This window comes from Balaenoptera borealis (genome assembly GCF_965194805.1).
Source record: "Balaenoptera borealis genome assembly, chromosome: X".
Lineage (NCBI taxonomy): Eukaryota > Metazoa > Chordata > Mammalia > Artiodactyla > Balaenopteridae > Balaenoptera > Balaenoptera borealis.
The window spans coordinates 65,370,594-65,385,678 of NC_138881.1; the positions used below are offsets into that span (position 1 = coordinate 65,370,594).

The 15,085-nt window shown below is 39.2% G+C and overlaps 1 pseudogene across 1 annotated transcript in view; it reads left to right on the top strand.

Annotated features, from left to right (window-relative positions):
* Positions 1–15,085, top strand: part of LOC309620620 (putative P2Y purinoceptor 10) — a 73,054-nt pseudogene that overhangs the window by 44,014 nt on the left and 13,955 nt on the right. The gene's annotated exons all lie outside the window — the stretch shown is intronic.

Sequence of the window (15,085 nt, forward strand, 5' to 3'; positions counted from 1 at the left end):
CAGGATAAAGAAAAAAGAATGAAAAGAACTGAGGACAGTCTCAGAGACCTCTGGGACAACATTAAACGCACCAACATTCGAATTATAGGGGTCCCAGAAGAAGAAGAGAAAAAGAAAGGGACTGAGAAAATATTTGAAGAGATTATAGTTGAAAACTTCCCTAATATGGGAAAGGAAATAGTTAATCAAGTCCTGGAAGCACAGAGAGTCCCATACAGGATAAACCCAAGGAGAAACACGCCAAGACACATATTAATCAAACTGTCAAAAATTAAATATAAGGAAAACATATTAAAGGCAGCAAGGGAAAAAAAACAAATAACACACAAGGGAATCACCATAAGGTTAACATCTGATCTTTCAGCAGAAACTCTGCAAGCCAGAAGGGAGTGGCAGGATATACTTAAAGTGATGAAGGAGAAAAACCTACAACCAAGATTACTCTACCCAGCAAGAATCTCATTCAGATTTGATGGAGAAATTAAAACCTTTACAGACAAGCAAAAGCTGAGAGAGTTCAGCACCACCAAACCAGCTTTACAACAAATGCTAAAGGAACTTCTCTAGGCAAGAAACACAAGAGAAGGAAAACACCTACAATAACAAACCCAAAACATTTAAGAAAATGGGAATAGGAACATACATATCGATAATTACCTTGAATGTAAATGGATTAAATGCTCCCACCAAAAGACACAGGCTGGCTGAATGGATACAAAAACAAGACCCATATATATGCTGTCTACAAGAGACCCACTTCAGACTTAGAGACACATACAGACTGAAAGTGAGGGGATGGAAAAAGATATTCCATGCAAATGGAAATCAAAAGAAAGCTGGAGTAGCAATTCTCATATCAGACAAAATAGACTTTAAAATAAAGACTATTACAAGAGACAAAGAAGGCCACTATATAATGACCAAGGGATCGATCCAAGAGGAAGGTATAACAATTGTAAATATTTATGCACCCAACATAGGAGCACCTCAATACATAAGGCAAATACTAACAGCCATAAAAGGGGAAATCGACAGCAACACAATCATAGTAGGGGACTTTAACACCCCACTTTCACCAATGGACAGATCATCTAAAATGAAAATAAATAAGGAAACACAAGCTTTAAATGATACATTAAACAAGATGGACTTAATTGATATTTATAGGACATTCCACCCAAAAACAACAGAATACACATTTTTCTCAAGTGCTCATGGAACATTCTCCAGGATAGATCATATCTTGGGTCACAAATCAAGCCTTGGTAAATTTAAGAAAATTGAAATCGTATCAAGTATCTTTTCCGACCACAACGCTATGAGACTAGATATCAATTACAGGAAAAGATCTGTAAAAAATACAAACACATGGAGGCTACACAATACACTACTTAATAACGAAGTGATCACTGAAGAAATCAAAGGGGAAATCAAAAAATACCTAGAAACAAATGACAATGGAGATACGACGACCCAAAACCTATGGGACGCAGCAAAAGCAGTGCTAAGAGGGAAGTTTATAGCAATACAAGCCTACCTCAAGAAACAGGAAACATCTCGAATAAACAACCTAACCTTGCACCTAAAGCAATTAGAGAAAGAAGAACAAAAAAACCCCAAAGCTAGCAGAAGGAAAGAAATTATAAAGATCAGGTCAGAAATAAATGAAAAAGAAATGAAGGAAACAATAGCAAAAATCAATGAAACTAAAAGCTGGTTCCTTGAGAAGATAAACAAAATTGATAAACCATTAGCCAGACTCATCAAGAGAAAAAGGGAGAAGACTCAAATCAATAGAATTAGAAATGAAAAAGGAGACGTAACCACTGACACTGCAGAAATACAAAAGATCATGAGAGATTACTACAAGCAACTCTATGCCAATAAAATGGACAACCTGGAAGAAATGGACAGATTCTTAGAAATGCACAAACTGCCGAGCCTGAACCAGGAAGAAATAGAAAATATGAACAGACCAATCACAAGCACTGAAATTGAAACTGTGATTAAAAACCTTCCAACAAACAAAAGCCCAGGACCAGATGGCTTCACAGGTGAATTCTATCAAACATTTAGAGAAGAGCTAACACCTATCCTTCTCAAACTCTTCCAAAATATTGCAGAGGGAGGAACACTCCCAAACTCATTCTACGAGGCCACCATCACCCTGATACCAAAACCAGACAAAGATGTCACAAAGAAGGAAAACTACAGGCCAATATCACTGATGAACATAGATGCAAAAATCCTCAACAAAATACTAGCAAAGAGAATCCAACAGCACATTAAAAGGATCATACACCATGATCAAGTGGGGTTTATCCCAGGAATGCAAGGATTCTTCAATATACGCAAATCAATCAATGTGATACACCATATTAACAAATTGAAGGAGAAAAACCATATGATCATCTCAATAGATGCAGAGAAAGCTTTCGACAAAATTCAACACCCATTTATGATAAAAGCCCTGCAGAAAGTAGGCATAGAGGGAACTTTCCTCAACATAATAAAGGCCATATATGACAAACCCACAGCCAACATTGTCCTCAATGGTGAAAAACTGAAACCATTTCCACTAAGATCAGGAACAAGACAAGGTTGCCCACTCTCACCACTATTATTCAACATAGTTTTGGAAGTGTTAGCCACAGCAATCAGAGAAGACAAAGAAATAAAAGGAATCCAAATCAGAAAAGAAGAAGTAAAGCTGTCACTGTTTGCAGATGGCATGATACTATACATAGAGAATCCTAAAGATGCTACCAGAAAACTCGTAGAGCTAATCAATGAATTTGGTAAAGTAGCAGGATACAAAATTAATGCACAGAAATCTCTTGCATTTCTATACACTAATGACGAAAAATCTGAAAGTGAAATTAAGAAAACACTCCCGTTTACCATTGCAACAAAAAGAATAAAATATCTAGGAATAAACCTACCTAAGGAGACAAAAGACCTGTATGCAGAAAATTATAAGACACTGATGAAAGAAATTAAAGATGATACAAATAGATGGAGAGATATACCATGTTCCTGGATTGGAAGAATCAACATTGTGAAAATGACTCTACTACCCAAAGCAATCTACAGATTCAATGCAATCCCTATCCAACTACCACTGGCATTTTTCACAGAACTAGAACAAAAAATTTCACAATTTGTATGGAAACATAAAAGACCCCGAATAGCCAAAGCAATCTTGAGAACTTAAAATGGAGCTGGGGGAATCAGGTTCCCTGACTTCAGACTATATTACAAAGCTTCAGTAATCAAGACAGTTTGGTACTGGCACAAAAACAGAAATATAGATCAATGGAACAGGATAGAAAGCCCAGAGATAAACCCACACACATATGGTCACCTTATCTTTGATAAAGGAGGTAAGCATATACAGTGTAGAAAAGACAGCCTCTTCAATAAGTGGTGCTGGGTAAATTGGACAGGTACATGTAAAAGTATGAAATTAGAACACTCCCTGACACCATGCACAAAAATGAACTCAAAATGGATTAAAGACCTAAGTGTAAGGGCAGACACTATCAAACTATTAGAGGAAAACATAGGCAGAACACTCTATGACATACATCACAGCAAGATCCTTTTTGACCCAGCTCCCAGAGAAATGGAAATAAGAACACAAATAAACAAATGGGACCTAATGAAACTTAAAAGCTTTTGCACAGCAAAGGAAACCATAAACAAGACCAGAAGACAACCCTCAGAATGGGAGAAAATATTTGCAAATGAAGCAACTGACAAAGGATTAATCTCCAAGATTTACAAGCAGCTCATGCAGCTCAATAACAAAAAAACGAACAACCCAACCCAAAAATGGGCAGAAGACCTAAATAGACATTTCTCCAAAGAAGATATACAGATGGCCTACAGACACATGAAAGAATGCTCAACATCATTAATCATTAGAGAAATGCAAATCAAAACTACAATGAGATATCATCTCACACCGGTCAGAATGGCCATCATCAAAAAATCTAGAAACAATATATGCTGGAGAGGGTGTGGAGGAAAGGGAACACTCTTGCACTGTTGGTGGGAATGTAAATTGATACAGCCACTATGGAGAACAGTATGGCAGTTCCTTAAAAAACTACAAATAGAACTACCATACGACCCAGCAATCCCACTACTGGGCATATACCCTGAGAAAACCATAGGTCAAAAAGAGTCACGTACCAAAATGTTCATTGCAGCTCTATTTACAATAGCCAGGACATGGAACAACCTAAATGTCCATCGACAGATAAATGGATAAAGAAGATGTGGCACATATATACAATGGAATATTACTCAGCCATAAAAAGAAATGAAATGGAGGTATTTGTAATGAGGTGGATGGAGTTAGAGTCTGTCATACAGAGTGAAGTAAGTCAGAAAGAGAAAAACAAATGCAGTATGCTAACACATATATACGGAATCTAAGGGGGAAAAAAAAGGCCATGAAGAACCTAGTGGCAAGACGGGAATAAAGACACAGACCTACTAGAGAATGGACTTGAGGATATGGGGAGAGGGTGGGGTGAGATGTGACAGGGTAAGAGAGTGTCATGGACATATATACACTACCAAATGTAAAATAGATAGCTAGTGGGAAGCAGCCGCATAGCACAGGGAGATCAGCTCAGTGCTTTGTGACCACCTAGAGGGGTGGGATGGGGAGGGTGGGAGGGAGGGAGATGCAAGAGGGAAGAGAATTGGGAACATATTGTATATGTATAACTGATTCACTTTGTTATAAAGCAGAAGCTAACACACCATTGTAAGGCAATTATACTTCAATAAAGATGTTTAAAAAAAATGAACAAAAAAGAAAAAACACAAAACAACAAAAAAGTAAAGTAAAAATAGAAAACTTAAAAATATATATTAAAAAATAATAAATAATAAAAACATCAACACCATCAACTGAACAAAATGAGACAAACAAAAAGAATAATAGTAATAAGAATATTTTTCCGGGGCTTCCTCTGTAAGTGTCCTTGCTCCCACAGTGAGCCACAGCCAATCCACACTTCCCCAGGAGGTCCTCCAATACCTCTAGGTAGGTCTCTGGACCTGCTGTGGGCACTGTGGGACCAGCTCAGACACTGACCTGGCCCAACTCACACGTGTACTTGTCCCCAAAGTCCACTGTTGCTAAGTTTAGCCCAGTCTCACTTGTGGGAACACTCATTGTCTATTCAGATATTCCACAGATGTAGGATTTACCAAGCTGATCATGGGGATTTAATCTGTAGCTTGTGCAGCTGCACTGGAAGATTTCCATTCCCCTTCTTTAGTCTCACTGCCCCTGGGGCTCAGCTTTGGTTTTGGCCCCACCTCTGCGTGTGCGCCATCCTCAGACCTCTGTCGCCTGCCCAGGCGAGATGGAGCAAAAGCAGTGGCTGATTGGGGCACACTTACTCCCTAAGGTGGGGAGGGGTAATGCAGCCACAGTTGGGGTGTATGGGAATTGCCTGTGGGGGCAGAGACAGGCAGACAGTTTCAACAGCCTGGGGCATGCTCACTCTAGTGGGAGTCCCTCCCAGTGACGCAGAGGCAGGAGCTGGCATGTGGGGGTGGTAATGGCCCCGTCCTTTGCACACCACTCAACAATAGTGCCTCATTCCCTAGGCAGACCATGCTTCCTCTAAGGTCATTCCCAGCTGCAGAGCCCTTCACTCCTATTCCCTCTGTTGTATCCTCACAGCCAACAGCAGTCCTTTCCCCAGATCTGCTCAATTAACTTCATGCTTTAGAATGAGTAGGGCTTTAGCAGAGACTGATACCCCTGCCAGCATTGTCAGATTCCCATCTCAGGCAGGGACACTCAGGGCTGATTCCCAAGGAGGTTTTGGGATGGGCGGCACTCAGGATGCCAGAGCCTACGTGGGCGGTGGAGGCTTTGGCTTGTGGGGTGGGCAAGCCTGCTCAGATGAGTGTCCTTCTCAGTGCTTGCAGAGGTTGAAGAAGCCAGTGGGTGGGGAAAGGAGTTGTAATGGTGGCCCCACCACTTGTGCACCACTCAACAATAACACCTTGTTCTATGGTGTCCTTGGCTTTTTCCGCAAACATTCCCAGTTGTGGAGCTTCTTACTCCTGTCCCTTCAGACTGTCTTTTCACAGCCAGCATCTGTCCCCTCCCTGGGTCTGAGCTCCAAGCCCCACTTTCCAGCACCCTTCCCCCCTTCACAACAGGAGACTCACGACTCAGGCTGGAATGCGCAATGCTGCTGCACAGATCATGTGTGCAGTTTTTACTTTTTCCAGCCTTCCACAGACCATCTGCTGCATTCTCCTTTAATCCCCAAAGTCTCTTTTTGTTGCAGGTGATTTCCCCACCATGATGGAGTTTTTCTGAGGGCAATAGCCACCCCTCACCTTCAGCTTCCCGCCAGGATTGCTGGTCCTTTTTTTGATTCCTTTTTGCTTTTACTCTTTCTTTCATCCTACCCAGTTGCAAGGGGATTTTCTTGTCCTTTAAGTGTCTGAAGTCTTCCACTGACGTTCAGCAGGGGTTCTGAGAGAATTGCTCCATTCGTAGATGTATTCTTTTATTTTCTTTTTTTTTTAAACATCTTTATTGGAGTATAATGTTTTGCAATGTTGTGTTAGTTTCTGCTGTATAACAAAGTGAATCAGCTATATGTGTACATATATCCCCATGTCTCCTCCTACTTGCATCTCCCTCCCACCCTCACTATCCCACCCCTCTAGGTGGACACAGAGCACCGAGCTGATCGCCCGGTGCTATGTGGATGCTTCTCACTAGCTATCTATTTTACATTTGGTAGTGTATATGGGTTCATGCCACTCTCTCACTTCGTTGCAGCTTATCCTTCCCCCTCACCGTGTCCTCAAGTCCATTCTCTACGTCTGTGTCTTTATTCTTGTCCTGCCACTAGGTTCTTCATAAACTTTTTTTTTTTAGATTCCATATATATATGTTAGGATACGGTATTTGTTTTTCTTTCTGACTTCCTTCACTCTCTATGACAGACTCTATGTCCATCCACCTCACTACAAGTAATTCAATTTCGTTTCCTTTTAAGGCTGAGTAATATTCCACTGTATACAAGTGACACATCTTCTTTATCCATTCATCTGTTGATAGACACTTGGGTTGCTTTCATGTCCTGGCTATTGTAAATAGGGCTGCAATGAACATTGTGGTACATGACTCTTTTTGAATTATGGTTTTCTCAGGGTATATGTCCAGTAAAGGGATTGCTGGGTCGTATGGTAGTTCTATTTGGAGTTTTTTAAGGAACCTCCATACTGTTCTTCATAGTGGCTGTATCAATTTACATTCCCACCAACAGTGCAAGAATGTTCCCTTTTCTCCACACCCTCTCCAGCATTTATTGTTTGTAGATTTTTTGATGATGGCCATTCTGACCGGTGTGAGGTGATACCTCATTGTAGTTTTGATTTGCATTTCTCTAATGATTAGTGATGTTGAGCATCCTTTCATATGTTTATTGGCAATCTGTGTATCTTCTTTGGAGACCTGTCTATTTAGATCTTCTGCCCATTTTTGGATTGGGTTGTTTGTTTCTTTTGATATTGAGTTGCATAAGCTGCTTGTATATTTGGAGATTAATCTTTTGTCAGTTGCAACATTTGCAAGTATTTTCTCCCATTCTGAGGGATGTCTTCTTGTCTTGTTTATGGTTTCCTTTGCTATGCAAAAGCTTTTAAGTTTCATTAGGTCCCATTTGTTTGTTTCTGTTTTTATTTCCATTTCTCTAGGAGGTGAGTCAAAAAGGATCTTGCTGTGATTTATGTCAGAGTGTGTTCTGCCTATTTTTCCTTCTAAGAGTTTTTTAGTGTCTGGCCTTACATTTAGGTCTTTAATCCATTTTGAGTTTATTTGTGTATGCTATTAGGGAGTGTTCTAATTTCAATCTTTAATATGTAGCTGTCCAGTTTTCCCAGCACCACTTATTGAAGAGGCTGTCTCTTCTCCATTGTATATTCTTGCCTCCTTTGTCAAAAATAAGGTGACCATATGCGCATGGGTTTATCTCTGGGATTTCTATCCTGTTCCATTGATCTATATTTCTGTTTTTGTTCCAGTACGATACTGTCTGGATTACCATAGCTTTGTAGTGTAGTCTGAAATCAGGGAGCCTGATTCTTTAGGCTCCATTTCTCTTTCACAAGATTGCTTTGGCTATTCAAGGTCTATTGTGTTTCCATACAAATTGTAAAATTTTTTGTTATAGTACTGTGAAAAATGCCATTTGTAGTTTGATAGGGATTGCATTGAATCTGTAGATTGCTTTGGGTAGTATAGTCATTTTCACAATGTTGATTCTTCCAATCCAATAACATGGTATATCTCTCCATCTGTTTGTAACATCTTTAATTTCTTTCATCACTGTCTTACAGTTTTCTGCATACAGGTCTTTTGTCTCCTTAGGTAAGTTTATTCTGAGGTGTTTTATTCTTTTTGCTGCAATGATAAATGGGAGTGTTTCCTTAATTTCTCTTTCAGATTTTTCATCATTAGTGTATAAGAATGCAAGAGATTTCTGTGCATTAATTTTGTATCCTGCTACTTTCCCAAATTCATTGATTAGCTCTACTAGATTTCTGGTAGCATCTTTAGGATTCTCTAGTTATAGTATCATGTCATATGCAAACATTGAGTGTTTTACTTCTTCTTTTCCAATTTGGATTCCTTTTATTTCTTTTTCTTCTCTGATTGTTGTGGCTAAAACTTCCAAAACTATGTTGAATAATAGTGGTGAGAGTGGGCAACCTTGCCTTGTTCCTGACTTTAGTCGAAATGATTTCAATTTTTCACCATTGATAACGATCTTGACTGTGGGTTTGTCATATATGGCCTTTATTATATTGAGGGAAGTTCCCTCTATGCCTACTGTCCAGAGGGTTTTTTATCGTAAATGTGTGTTGAATTTTGTTGAAAGATGTTTGTGCATCTATTGAGATGACGATATGATTTTTCTCCTTCAATTTGTTAATATGGTTTATCCCATTGATTGATTTGTGGCTAATGAAGAATCCTTGCATTCCTGGGGTAAACCCCACTTGACCATGGTGTATGATCCTTTTAATGTGCTGTTGGATTCTGTTTGCTAGTATTTTGTTGAGGATTTTTGCATCTATGTTCATCAGTGATATTTGCCTGTAGTTTTCTTTCTTTGTGACATATTTGTCTAGTTTTGGTATCACGGTGATGGTGGCCTCATAGAATGAGTTTGGGAGTGTTCCTCCCTCTGCAATATTTTGGAAGAGTTTGAGAAGGATAGGTGTTAGCTCTTCTCTAAATGTTTGATAGAATTCACCTGTGAAGCCATCTGGTCCTGGGCTTTTGTTTGTTGGAAGGTTTTTAATCACAGTTTCAATTTCAGTGCTTGTGATTGGTCTGTTCATATTTTCTATTTCTTCCTGGTTCAGTCTCGGCAGGTTGTGCATTTCTAAGAATCTGTCCATTTCTTCCAGGTTGTCCATTTTATTGGCATAGAGTTGCTTGTAGTAATCTCTCATGATCTTTTGTATTTCTGCAGTGTCAGTGGTTACTTCTCCTTTTTCATTTCTAATTCTATTGATTTGAGTCTTCTCCCTTTTTTTTCTTGATGAGTCTGGCTAATGGTTACAAATTTGGTTTATCTCCTAAAAGAACCAGCTTTTAGTTTTATTGATATTTGCTATCATTTCATTCATTTATTTTTCATTTATTTCTGATCTGATCTTTAAGATTTCTTTCCTTCTGCTTTGTTCTTCTTCCTCTAATTGCTTTAAGTGTAATGTTAGGTTGTTTATTTGAGGTGTTTCTTTTTTCTTGAGGTAGGATTGTATTGCTATAATCTTCCCTCTTAGAACTGCTTTTGCTGCATCTCATAGGTTTTGGTTCATCGTGGTTTCATTTTTTTGTTTGTTTGTTTCTAGGTATTTTTTAATTTCCTCTTTGATTTCTTCGGTGATCTCTGGTTATTTAGTCATGCATTATTTAGCCTCCATGTGTTTGTTTTTTTTACAGATTTTTTTCCTGTAATTGATATCTAGTCTTATAGCATTGTGGTTGGATAAGATACTTGATACGATTACAATTTTCTTAAATTTACCAAGGCTTGATTTGTGACCCAAGATATGATCTATCCTGGAGAATGTCCCATGAGCACTTGAGAAGAAAGTATATTCTGTTGTTTTTGGATGGAATGTCCTATAAATATCAATTAAGTCCATCTTGTTTAATGTAACGTTTAAAGCTTGTGTTTCTTTATTTATTTTCATTTTGGATGATCTGTCCATTGGTGAAAGTGGGGTGTTAAAGTCCCCTATTATGATTGTGTTACTGTCAATTTATCCTGTTATGACTCTTAGCATTTGCCTTATGTACTGAGGCCCTCCTATGTTGGGTGCATAAATATTTACAATTTTTATATCTTCTTCTTGGATTGATCCCTTGTTCACTATGTAGTGTCCTCTTTGTCTCTTGTAATAGTCTTTATTTTAATGTTGATTTTGTCTGATATGAGAATTACTGCTCCAGCTTTCTTTTGATTTCCATTTGCATGGAATATCTTTTTCCATTTTCTCACTTTCAGCCTGTATGTGTCTCTAAGTCTGAAGTGGGTCTCTTGTAGACAGCATATATATGGGTCTTGTTTTTGTATCCATTCAGACAGTCTATGTCTTTTGGTTGGAACAGTTAATCCATTTACATTTAAGGTAATTATCGATATATATATTCCTATTCCCATTTTCTTAAATGTTTTGGGTTTGTTTTTGTAGATCTTTTCCTTCTCTTGTGTTTCCTGCCTAGAGAAGTTCCTTTAGCATTTGTTGTTAAGGTGGCTTGGTGGTGCTGAATTCTCTTAGCTTTTGTTTTTCTGTAAAGGTTTTAATTTCACTGTCGAATCTGAATTAGTTCCTTGCTGGGTAGAGTAATCTTGGTTGTAGTTTTTTTCCTTTCATCACTTTAAATATGTCCTGCCACACCCTTCTGGCTTGCAGAGTTTGTGCTGAAAGTTCAGCTGTTAACCTTATGGCGATTCCCTTGTATGTTATTTGTTGTTTTTCCCTTGCTGCTTTTAATATGTTTTCTTTGTATTTAATTTTTGATAGTTTGATTAATATGTGTCTTGGCGTGTTTCTCCTTGGATTTATCCTGTATGGGACTCTCTGTGCTTCCTGGACTTGATTAACTATTTCCTTTCCCATATTAGGGAAGTTTTCAACTATAATCTCTTCAAATATTTTCTCAGTCCCTTTCTTTTTCTCTTCTTCTTCTCGGCCCCTATAATTCGAATGTTGGTGCGTTTAATGTTGTCCCAGAAGTCTCTGAGACTGTCCTCAATTATTTTCATTCTTTTTTTTTTTTATTCTGGTCTGCAGTAGTTATTTCCACTATTTTATACTCCAGGTCACTTATCCATTCTTCTGCCTCAGTTATTTTGCTATTGATTCCTTCTAGAGAATTTTAAATTTCATTTATTGTGTTGTTCATCATTGTTTGTTTACTCTTTAGTTCCTCTATGTCCTTGTTAAACATTTCTTTTATTTTCTCCATTCTATTTTCAAGGTTTTGGATCATCTTTACTATCATTACTCTGAATTCTTTTTTAGGTGTACTGCCTATTTCCTCTTCATTTGTTTGGTCTGGTGGGTATTTACCTTGCTCCTTCATCTGCTGTGTGTTTCTCTGTCTTCTCATTTTGCTTAACTTACTGTGTTTGGTGTCTCTTCTTCACAGGCTGCAGGTTCCTAGTTCCCATTGTTTTTGGTGTTTGCCTTCAGTTGCTAAGGTTGGTTTATTGGCTTGTGTAGGCTTCCTGGTGGAGGGTACTGGTGCCTGTGCTCTGGTGGATGAGGCTGGATCTTGTCTTTTTGGTGGGCAGAACCGCATCCGGGGGTGTGTTTTGGTGTGTCTGTGAACTTTTTATAATTTTAGGCAGCCTCTCTGGTAACGGGTGGGCTTGTGTTCCTGTGTTGCTAGTTGTTTGCTATGGACTGTTCAGCACTGTAGCTTGCTGGTCGTTGAGTAGAGTTAGGTCTTAACACTGAGATGGAGATCTATGGGAGAGATTTTGCTGTTTGATATTACATGGGGCTGGGAAGTCTCTGGTGGTCCAATGTCCTGAACTCGAGTCTCCCACCCAAGAGGCTCAGACCTGACACCCGGTCGGAGCACCCAGACCCTGTCAGCCACACAGCTCAGAAGAAAAGGGAAAAAAGAAAGAAAGAAAGAAAAATAAATAAAATAAAATAAAGTTATTGAAATAAAAATATTATTAAAAATAAAAAATTTAAAAAGTAATAAAAATAAAAAGAAGAAAGAAAGAAAGAAGAGATAAACCAAACCAATAAACAAATCCACCAGTGATAACAAGCACTAAAAACTATACTAAAAAAGAAGGCAAAAATACCGACAGACAGAACCGTAGGACAAATGGGAAAATCAAAGATGTATGAAAAAAATCACACAAAGAGGCATACACATACACACTCACAAAAAGAGAAAAAGGAAAAAAAATATATATATATGTATAAAGAAAGAGCAACCAAATCAATAAACAAATCTACCAATGATAATAAGCTCTAAATACTAAACTAAGATAAACATAAAACCAGAAAGAAATTAAATTGTGAAAGCAAACCCCAATTCTATAGTTGCTCTCAAAGTCCACCATCTCAATTTTGTGGTGATTCATTGTCTATTCAGGTTTTCCTCAGATTCATGGTACATCAAGTTGATTGTGGAGATTTAATCTGCTCCTCCTCAGGTTGCATGGAGAAATTTCCCTTTCTCTTCTTTGTTTGCACATCTCCTGGGGTTCAGCTTTGGATTTGGCCCTGCCTCTGTGTTTAGGTCGCCTGAGGGCGTCTGTTCCCCACCCAGACAGGATGGGGTTAAAGTAGCAGCTGATGAGGGGGCTCTGGCTCACTCAGGCCTGGGGGAGGGAGGGGTACAGTAGTTATAATTGGAATGTGGGGTGAGCATGTGGCAGCAGAGACCAGCACGACTTTGCAGCAGCCTGAGGCACGCCATGTGTTCTCCCGGGGATGTTGTCCCTGGATCACGGGACCCTGGCTGTGGCAGGTTGCACAGGCTCCTGGGGGGGAGGTGTGTGTGTGTGGATAGTGACCTGTGCTTGCATACAGGCTTCTTGGTGGCTGCAGCAGCAACCTTAGCATTTCATGCCCGTCTCTGGTGTCTGTGCTGATAGCTGCCGGTCGCACTTATCTCTGGAGCTCATTTAGGTCATGCTTTGAACCCTGTCTCCATGTGCAGCCCAAAATATGTTCTCTTGTCTCTTAGGCAGTTCCAGAGTTTTTCCCGGACTCCCTCCTGGCTAGCTGTGGTGCACTAGCCTCCTTCAGGCTGTGTTCATGCAGCCAACCTCAGTCTTCTCCCTGGGATCTGACCTCTGAAGCCTGAGCATCAGCTCCCAACTGCCCACCACCCCACCGGGTGAGCAGACAAGCCTCTCAGGCTGGTGAGTGCTGGTCGACACTGATTTTTGTGTAGGAATCTCTCCACTTTGCCCTCTGCACCCCTGTTGCTGCCCTCTCCTCCATGGCTCAAAAGCTTCCCCCCAGCCCATCCCCCATCTCTGCCAGTGAAGGGGCTTCTTAGTGTGTGGAAACTTTTCCTCCTTCACAGCTCCCTCCCAGAGGTGCAGGTCCCATCCCTATTCTTTTGGTCTCCATTTTTTTTCTTTTTTCTTTTTCCCTACCCATGTACATGGGGAGTTTCTTGTCTTTTGGGAAGTCTGAGGTCTTCTGCAAACATTCAGTAGGTGTTCTGTAAGAGTTGTTCCACATGTAGATGTATTTCTGATGTATCTGTGGGGAGGAAGATGATCTCTACATCTTACTCCTCCACCATCTGTAGGTCCTTTCTCTGTAGATGTATTCTTGATGTATTTGTGAGGAGTGACAAATTCCACGTTCTCATCTTCTGCCATCTTGACTCCTCTCCCTCTGATTTTTACATTTTTAATTGGTTGTGTTTAGGGTTGAGTAGGCACTGTCTTAGGCTCTATATTGCTTTCAATAGTTATGTTAAGTCTGTCTTATTTTCCTTTTAATTCTATAATTGTGAAGCAAACTAAATGTTTATGCAAGTGATGACAATTATAAGAGAGTATTAAAATCCCATTTATGCTTTTTTTCTGCGATCAAATGCATGTTATATTTCCTAATATATTAAACATTTGGGTTCTTTAACTGTTCTTTTCATGTGTAAAATAAGCTGTGTTGTAGTGGCTTTTGGCTAAAAGCAAAATGTTCTGATCCAAAAGAAAGCCAAGAAAAAGAACCATGCCATACTAGGAATGAACGTTTAACCTGGATAAGGGAAGACATGAGAGATGACAGAATTCCTATCTTTAGATATTTGAAGAGTGTCATGTGTAACAGGGAGTAGACTTTATTTTATTTGGCTTTGGTAGGCTGAACTAGGTTGAAATGTCAGGGATGTGGAGTTTTGTCTCACTAGAAGGGAGGACTTCTAACAATTATGATTGTTAAAAATGTAACCATCCACATTAATAACTTTTTCACTGAACTTGCCCTGAGAGCTAGAGCTGAAGTAGAGGCAGCCCCTTTTGCTGCATCTACTACCAGATACCCTCTAGTCCGTCACATATTCTGGCAGTTGCTTTCAATGATTGCGAGGATAGTCTCAATAAATGTGAATGTCTGAAGCTACTGTAATTCTGTTAATAAATACAGATCTTTAAAGTTACTGAAGCTTCTGAAAGTTCCATGCTATATAAGCAGAACTAATTGTGGCCTCAGCCAAATTCTGAAGGAGACAAAGTTTATCTGAGTTGTAATATCTTTTCCAAGCCCCTATCTTTCAAGGCCTAGTGACCTGGCAGCCCTTCCCCAGACCTTTATCCCATGTTTCATTCCTAAATGTTCATCGACTAACCTCAGCAGTCATCTAATCCCTGATAAGATTGTCTTTCAAAATAGATTGAGTTTTATCTCTCTCAGCATTGAGGATAGGGAAAGCTGGATCTCAAACTTTGAAAATACAGATAGAGATAATTGTAAAACTGAATGTAAAACAAGAATTTTGAAATGTATGTTTGGCAGCTATTTG